Genomic DNA, 9,808 nt, shown 5'->3' with positions numbered 1-9,808 from the left:
CTCTCTGCCTACTTGTGATCTCTGCCTGTCAAATAAATAAATAAAATCTTTAAAAAAAATATTGTATTAACAGAAGACTATGAGAGATCAGCGGAACTGGATGAAAATTCTAGAAACAACTCATAAATTTAGTCTTAACTTGACATTCCAAATTAAAGAGGAAGTAGTAATGGAGTATTTGATAAAAACAATCGGAATAATTACCTGTTCTTTGGAAACAGAGCCTTGTGTGTAACTCAATATAATAACCCCAAACTAATGTCTTTATGACTTAAAGATGTAAAACAATAAAAAGTATTATAAAAATAACAGAAGTAAATATGATACAATTTTTAAAGTACTTTTTGGCTGGGAAAGTCATTCCTAGGGAAATCTAGTAGATATAAAGAAAAAAACTGAGCAGATTTAACTGCTTTAAACTTCTCACCAGCAAAAGATACTATATAATTTTTTAAAACCCTCAAATTAATGTTTCTGTAATATTTTTAACAGATAAAAGGGTAATATGAAGAATATATAAGAATATCTTTGGGGCAGCTGGGTGGCTCAGTCAGGGAAGTGTCTGCCTTTGGCTCAGGTGACCCCAAGGTCCTGGGATCGAGCCCCACTTCCAGCTCCCGGACTAGCAGGGGAGTCTGCTTCTCTCTCCCTCAGCCCATCCCCCTGCTCATGCTCTCTTTCTCTCAAATAAATAAATGATATTAAAAAAAAAAAAAAGAATATCGGGCGCCTGGGTGGCTCAGTGGGTTAAGCCGCTGCCTTCGGCTCAGGTCATGATCTCAGGGTCCTGGGATCGAGTCCCCGCATCAGGCTCTCTGCTCAGCAGGGAGCCTGCTTCCTCCTCTCTCTCTCTCTCTGCCTGCCTCTCTGCCTACTTGTGATCTCTCTCTCTGTCAAATAAATAAATAAAATCTTTAAAAAAATTTAAAAAAACATTAAAAAAAAAGAATATCTTACAATTCAGGAAAGATGAAGTATTTATTATAGAAGTGAACAAAGAACATGAAGGGGCAATTCAGAGAAGAAATGTAAGCAGCCAATGCATACATGGAAACTATTAAGCCTTTGCAATGTTCAGGGAAATGCAAATTAAATAGATATTATATTCCATTTATTAAGGCTATGAAAATTAAGGATTTTAACCTTTAGTGTTGGAAACTATGAGGAAACACAGATGCTTATAAACTGCTGGAGGGAATGTGAATCAGCATAGCTTTGATGAGCATAATTCAAGAATATTATTTAAAATGTTTCAATGTGGGGCACCTGGGTGGCTCAGTTGGTTAAGTGTCCTACTCTTGACTTTGGCTCAAGTCATGATCTCAGGGTCATGAAAACCAGCCGCAAGTCAGGCTCACGCTGAGCATGGAGACTGCTTAAGATTCTCTCCCTCTTGGGACACCTGGGTGGCTCAGTGGGTTAAGCCTCTGCCTTCAGCTCAGGTCATGATCTCAGGGTACTGGGATCAAGTCCCGCATCAGGCTCTCTGCTCAGCAGGGAGCCTGCTTCCTCCTCTCCCTCTCTCTCTGCCTGCCTCTCTGCCTACTTGTGATCTCTCTCTGTCAAATAAATAAATAAAATTAAAAAAAAAAAAGATTCTCTCCCTCTCCTTCTGCCCCTCTGCTGCCCCCAACTTGACCACATGTTCTCTCTCCCTAAAAAAATAAATTAATTAAATAAAAGTTTAAATGTGCAAAACCTGTGACTGTACAGTTCCTCTACAGATAAGTCTTACAGAAGTGCTTTCTAAAGATGAGCCAAGCTTTGTTTGGAGTAGTTCACTTTGTTTCATCAGTAGGGAACTGGTTAAACAAAGGGCAATACCTGTAAACTGTATCAGCCAGCCATAGCTGCTTGACAGACCACCTCCAGAATTCAGTTACTGGAAACAGTCATTACCTATTCTCACTCCTGTATCTGTAGACTGGCTGGCAGTTGGCTGTCCTGAGCTGGGCTCCGTTGGTTTGCTTTGCATGAAGCTCCATGGCCACTGAGCCTGGAAGAGCCTGGGCTCTTCTCTGTTGGTTGGGTTCACGTCTGCTCCGTAAGAACTTCTTTTGGTTCTTCGGAAAGGTCAGCAAAATTGATAAATATTTAACAGACTGATCAAGATAAAAAGAGAAGTAGACGAACAGCTTTGAAAATAACAACTTGCCAAAATTAACACAAAGCTGTAACAAAATCTGAATAGTCCTAACCATCTATTAATGAAATGGAATTGGTAGTTAAAAACCTTCCAACAGAGAAAACTCAAGGCCCAGATGGTTCACTGGTGACTGCTACTACAATTGAAAGGAAGAAATAGCACCAATCTTACACAAACCCTTTTGCAAAATAGAGGAGGTTAACACTTCCCAACTAATCTTCTAAAATCAGCAAAATCTAATAAAGACATTTGATTTAAATTTAAATATCAATCACTGTAATTCTCCATAGTAACAGAATAAAGCAGAAAAAACTAATGATAATTTCAACAAATGTAGAAAGAGCATTTGGCAAAATTTAATATTTATACATGATTTTAAAAAAAAAAACCTTTCAGCATTCTTGCCCTCTACGCCCCAGTTACCTGAATTATTGCAGGAGCCAGTTCTAACATTATCCATTCACCCTGCTAGCAACTCCCCGCTAGCAACTCTCCCTCATTTCCCTGCAGAGCCACTGCAACCCTCCACCCAACCTGTACACCTTTGGCAGGTGCCTCTCTGAAGTGTCTACTACCAGGCCACCCTGGCAGCAGCCCCCATCCAGTGCCTCTCCAAAGCAACCCCTACCCTGGGGAAAGAACCCACAGTGTACCCATAATTCCTGCAGCCACAACTCTTAGCCAGCTACCCATGGAGCAAGCTCTTCCCTTTGGTGCCCTCACAGCTGTGGCATTGGCTCATTGCAGACATCCAGGAAGAGTGCCAGCTCCACCCACTACCATGCCCATGTGGCTGCAGTTCTCTCAAAGCTCGGAAGACTCTAAGACTTTGGTGAAAGAAATTGACGATGACATAAACAAATGGAAAGATATACCATGCTCATGGAGTGGAAGAATTAATATTGTTCAAAGGTCTACACTAATCAAAACAATCTACAGATTTCTGCTTTTAGATTTTATTTATTTATTTATTTATTTATTTATTTATTTATTTCTGAGACCAAGAGCATGAACAGGGAGAGGGAGAGGAAGAAGCAGATCAGGGCTTGATCCCAGGACCTTGAGATCACAACCTGAGCCAGAGTCAGAAGCCCAACTGACTAAGCCAACTAGGCACCCCAAAACAATCTACACATTTAGTACAATCCATATCAAAATACCAACAGCATTTTTCACAGAACTAAAACAAATAATCCTAAAATGTCTATGGTACTACAAAAGACCCTGAATAGCCAAAACAATCTTGAGAAAAAAGAACAAAGCTGGAGGTATCACAAACTCAGATTTCAAACTATACTATAATGCTGTGGTAATCAAAACAGTATGGCACTGACACAAAAATAGACACATAGATCAATAGAACACAATAGAGAACCCAGAAATAAACCCATGTTTAGATGGTCAATTAACCTGTGACAAGGAGGCAAGAATATACAATGGAAAAAAGACCGTCTCTTCAACAAATGGTTTTGGGAAAACTGGACATCTATGTGCAAGAGAATGAAACTGGACCACTTTCTTACACCACACACACACCCATGCACCCACACACCCCTCAAAATGGATTAAAGACTTAAATATAAGACCTAAAACCATAAAAATCCTAGAAGACAGCAGAAGCAATAATGTTTCTGACATCAACTATAGAAACTTCTTTCTAGATACATCTCCTGAGGCAATGAAGACAAAACAAAATATTGAGACTGCACCAAAATAAAAAGTTTTTGCACAGCAAAGGAAACCATCAACAAAATGAAGAGAAAACCTACTGAATGGCAGAAGATATTTGCAAATGATATATCTGATAAATGGTTAATATCCAAAATATATAAGGAACTCACACAACTCAGAAAAATATATAAAGAACTCACCCTTGTGTGTTTAAAAATGTGAAACAGGAATCCATCAAAATCCTTGAGGACAGGGGCGCCTGGGTGGCTCAGTGGTCTGAGCCTCTGCCTTCAGCTCAGGTCATGATCCCAGGGTCCTGGGATGGAGACCCACATCAGGCTCTCTCCTCAGCAGGGAGCCTTTTTCCCCCACTCTCTCTGCCTGCCTCTCTGTCTGCTTGTGATCTCTCTCTCTCTCTCTGTCAAATAAATAAATAAAAATTAAAAAAAAAAAAATCCTTGGAGGAGAACCCAGGCAGCAACCTCTTTGACCTCAGGAGCAGAAACTTCTTCCTAGAAACATTGCCAAAGGCAAGGGAAGCAATGGCAAAAATGAACTATAGGGACTTCATCAAGATCAAAAGCTTTTGCACAGCTAAGGAAACAGTCAACAAAACCAAAAGACAACTGACAGAATGGGAGAAGATATTTGTGAATGACATATCAGATAAAGGGCTAGTTTCCAAAAGCTGTATAGAATTAATCACACTCAACACCCAAAGAATAAATAATCCAATCAAGAAATGGGTGGAAGACATGAACATGCAATTGACCAACAGACACATGAAAAAGTGCTCAACATACTCGACATCAGGGAAATAACAAATCAAAACCACAGAGAGATACTACCTCATACCAGTCAGAATGGCTGGTTGCTATTGAAAAGACAAGAGAAAATAAATATGGGTGAGGATATGAAGAAAAGGGAACCCTTGTGCTCTGTTGGTAGGAATGTAGAAAACAATATGGAGTTTCCTCAAAACGTTAAACATAGAAATACCATATGATCCAATAATTCCACCACTGGGCACTTACCCAAAGTAAAGGAAAACACTAATCCAGAAAGTTATGTGCACCCTATCTTCTATGTTTATTACAGCATTTTTATAAGATATGGAAATATTCCAAATGCCCATCACTAGATGAATGAATAAAGAAGATGTGGTATGTACATACAATGGAATATTACTCAGCCATAAAAATGAGATCTTGCCATTTGTGACAATATGGATGGTCCTAGAGCTTATCATGTTAAGTGAAATAAATCAAAGACAAGTATCATATGATTTCACTTAAATGTGTTATATGTGGAATCTAAAAAACAAAACAAATAAACAAGCACCTCCCCACACAGAAACAGACACTTAAATACAGAGAACAAATCGGTGATTGTCCAAGGGTAAGTGGATGGGCAAAACAGGTGAAGGGGAAACTTCCACTTATAAAAGGTACAAACTTCCACTTATAAAATACATAAGCCACAGAAGTGAAAAGTACAGCATAGGGAATATAGTCACTAATATAACATTGTATGGTGGCAGGTGGTGACTCCAGTTCTTAAGGTGAGCCCTGAGTGATGCATAGCATTGTCATATTACTATGTTGTGTACCTGAAACTAATATAACAGTGTATGTTAACTGTACTTCAATAATAAAAAAAATAATTAAAAAAAACCTTCCAGCAAACTAGGAATACCAGGGAGCTTTTTTAAAGTTCCCTATAGAAAATCTACATTTAAAATCACCCAGGGACACCTGGGTGGTTCAGTCGGTTAAACATCTGCCTTTGTCTAGGGTCATGATCCCTGGGTCCAGGCATCGAGCCCCATGTTAGACTCCCTGCTCAGTGGGGAGTCTGCTTCTCCCTCTCCCTCTGCCCCTAACCCCACTTGTGCTCTCTCACTCTCTCTTTCTCTCAAATAAATAAATAAAAACCTTTTAAAAAATAAAACAAAATAAAAATAAAATCATTCTTGATGGTGAAACAAATAGTGAACACTTTCCCCCAAGACTGGGCAAGAATGATTTCTTCTGCCACTTTTATTCAACTACACTGGTAGTTCCTGCCATTGCAGTAAGATAATAAATAAATAAATATAAAGTAAAATAAAATACAAATAAAATTAAAATAAAAATGAAATAAAATACGTAAAAGGAGGAATAAAACAATTTGTATACAAATTTATATAATTGTTTACATAAAAAATTCCAAGTAATCTACAAAACAATTGCTCAGACCAAGAAGAGAAGCTAGCAAGGTCAAAGGATAGAGGAATAATATATAAAAACCAACTATATTTTGAGAACGAATAATTAGAAAATGAAAAATTTTAAATCTCACATAAAATGGTGTTGTTAAACATAAAATACCTTGGCATAAATAGAACAAAGGACAGCAAGTCTTCTGCAATAAAGACTACAGAACATTGATTAAATCGAGCCATATACCATTTCTGAATTGAAAGTCTGAATACAAACTTGAAATGTCAGTTGTCCCCAAACTTATCTACAGATTCAAAGCTATGCTAGTAAAAATTCCAACAGGATTTTTTTTTATAGAAATTCACCAGGTAATTGTGAAACACATGTGGAACTATAAATGACCTACAATAGCTAATGCAATTTTTTTAAAGATTTTATTTATTTGCCAGAGAGAAAGAGAAAGAGAGAGAGCAAGCATAAGAAGCAGGAAGGGCAGGCAAAGGGAGAAGTAGGCTCCCTCCTGAGCAAGGAGCCCAGTGTGGATTTCCATCTTAGGATCCTGGGATCAGGACCAGAGCCAAAGGCGGATGCTTAACTGACTGACCCACTCAGGCATCCTGAAAGCAATTTTTTTAAGATAAACAAAATTGGAATATTTGCACATGATTTCAAATCATACTCTAATCTGCAGTAATCACACAAGGAGGTGTTGGCAAAAGAATAAACAATGAAACAGGATATACAGTCCAGAAATAGACCCACACATATATTTTCAACTGCTTTTTTACAAAGATGGCAAAGCAAATCAGTAAGAACAAAGGAAGTTCAACAAATGTAACTACTGGGCATCCATTAGAGAAAAAGAACATCAACCTTACACCATACATAAAATTCACTTGAAATGGATCATGCACGCACCTAAATGTAAAGTTACAAATGCTAAAAATCTACATGAAAACGTAGGCGAAAAATCTTTGTAACTTTAGTGCGACCAAAGATTACTTAGAATACAAAAAATATAAATGTTAAAGAAAAAATGATAAAAAAATTTATCATAATTAAAAAGTTTAGCTCTTGGAAAGTTAGAGTTAATATAATAGAAAGGCTGAGTCATAGACTGTAATAAAATGTTCTTAATACATATATCTCCCAAACCACTTAATCCCAGAACACAGAAAGTACACTTAGAATCAGACATAAGGAGATAAAGAACCTGATTTTTAAAAATGGACAAAATATTCAAATAGTTTATAAAAGAATATATACAATACAAATAACCAATAATCACATGAAAAGGTTCTTAACACCACATGTCATCAGGAAAATGCAAGTTAAAACTACATATTTAGAATGGCTAAAATAAAAAATACTGACAATTCCAAGTGCTAGCAAGGGTATGGAACAAATAGAACTTTCACATACAAACTGACATATTTCTTTTTTGTAAAGTTAAATACACACCTACCTTGCAATGTAGCCATTCCACTATGGTATTTAACTCAAGATAAGTTAAAACACATATCCTGTGGTATACAGAATGACCTACTCAATGTTCATACTCAACATACCTGAGATGTTCATACTCAAATGAACATACTTGAGATGTTCATACTCAAATCCCTTGGAATCTATGAGTACGGCAAGAAGGGTTTTGCAAATGTAATTAAGGGAGATCATTCTGTATCATACAGGCCAAGAATAAGCAAATGAGCTCCTCAAAGCAGAGAATTTTCTCCAGCTGGAGAAGAGAAGTCAGAGAGATTCTGACTATAAGAAAGATTTGATGTGCCTTTGATGCTTTGAGATGTAGGTGACCATGAGTAAGAACCAGAGATCAGTCTCTAAGCCCAAAGACTGGCCTGGGCTGGGAGCTTCCCTTAGTCCTACAGCTGAAAGGAAACAGATGAACTTGGACTCTCCCCAAAGAGCTTCCAGATGAGAGCCAAAGATGTCCAACACCTTGATTTCAACCTTATAAAACCCTAGGCAGAGGATCCTGGTGAGCAATGCTGTATATCCAGACTTCCAGCATACAGAATTGTGGGGTGATAAATGACTATTGTTTTAAGCACTGCATTTGTGGTAATTTGTTCCAGCAGCAATAGAAAACTGATGTACACCCACAAAGACTCATACACGAATGTTGTATTGTAATAGTCAAACCCTGGAAGCAACCTAAAAGACACAACAACTGGTGAACAAAATGTGGTTTATCTGGACAATGGAAAAGTACTTGGTCATAAACATGAACAAACCACGTGGATAAGTAACAAGATAATTGTGCCAAGCAGAAGATGCCAGACACATAGAATGCATCCTGCATAATTCCACTAATGGAAAAATCTAGAAAATTCAAGTTAATCTCCAGTGACAGAAAATAGATCAGTGGCTGCTGGGGCTGGGGCAGAGTGATGGGGGACTGCAGGGGTCCATGAGGAAACATCTGGAGGTGGTAGAAATACTCTGTAAGTCAATCGTGGTGCTGTTTCCAGAGGTGCCAACATCCACCAACTTCATCAAAGTGTCTGCTTTATGTGGATGCAGCATATATATATATATTTTTTGGAATGGAGATTATACCTCAATTAAGTAGATTAAAAATGAAATTCAAAGGCATTAAGGGGTGTCTTCTAGGAGTTTTTAAAAGAAAGGCATAACAATCCTGACAAAACAACTTTTCCTTTGATTGGGATTACATTAAATTTGAAAACTAATCCAAAGGGAATGACCATAAATTCAATAGCAAGTTTTTCTTTTTAGGAACATAGTAGGTCTATTTTTTTGTGCTCTGGGACAGTAGGCAGCATGGTTATGGTCTGGTCCTTAACGATTTAACTGAGTTCACCCACAAAATAATCTGGGCTGGATGCCAGGGAGAAGGGCTGGATGGTGGCTAGGACGAGCAGGTGTAATTTCACTTTTTTTTTTTCAAAGATTTTATTAAAGATATTTACAAAGCAATATACAGACTCCATATCCAGCTGCCAAGGAGACACTATTATGCTGTGAGTACAGGTTGCAACATTGCAGGTGGCTCTGGCTTCCCCCACTTCTGTTCCAACATGGGGGTGGTGGGCAATGTCTCATCTTTGGGTTCCACAATGCTCATGTGCTCAGGCAGGGGCTTCTTGAGGCCAGTCTTGGCACTTGGGTCCCAGGGAAGCACGATCTTCGCTTTGATGCCCAGCAAGCCCTGTCTGAGTAGCACATGGCCCACAGCATTGTCAACAGGTCCCCACTGTGAATCATCAGGCCATCCTCACACTTCCTGGATTTAACCCTCTGGCCTTGGAATTTCCCAGACATCAGGACATTACAACACTTGGCCCTACTCTCCATGATGCACCGGACTCACTGGAGCAGGCCCTCTGCACAGCAAGGCCTTCTAGGAAGGAGCCTGTGACATGAAGACTGGGCCTGGGTGATAGCCCCCAGACCTCTCATGGCCACCTTTTCAGCATAAAGCTCTCCCCATCATCAGGGAAACCAAACCCCTTCTGAACCACAGCAGTTTCCAGATCTGCTAGCCCTTCTCACCAAGAGCATTCTGTGTACTGGTAGCCAAGATAATGATTTCTGTCCTGGCTGGTGTAACTCAGACCTCAAGTCTGGAGTAGCCATCTTCAGCCAGCTCCCCATCGGCCACAAACTTCCTCTTCCTGGAACTCTGCATTGCCATCTTGCTGCTGTGCACCATCCCAAGGAAAGCAATGCTTTCACGGGTAATAACAAGGGTAGAGTTTGGATTCGGTTATTCCCAGTCCCTGGGTGATCCACACCCTCCTGAACA

This window comes from Mustela nivalis (assembly GCF_964662115.1).
Source record: "Mustela nivalis genome assembly, chromosome: 18".
Taxonomy (NCBI): domain Eukaryota; kingdom Metazoa; phylum Chordata; class Mammalia; order Carnivora; family Mustelidae; genus Mustela; species Mustela nivalis.
This window is presented reverse-complemented; position numbering follows the sequence as displayed.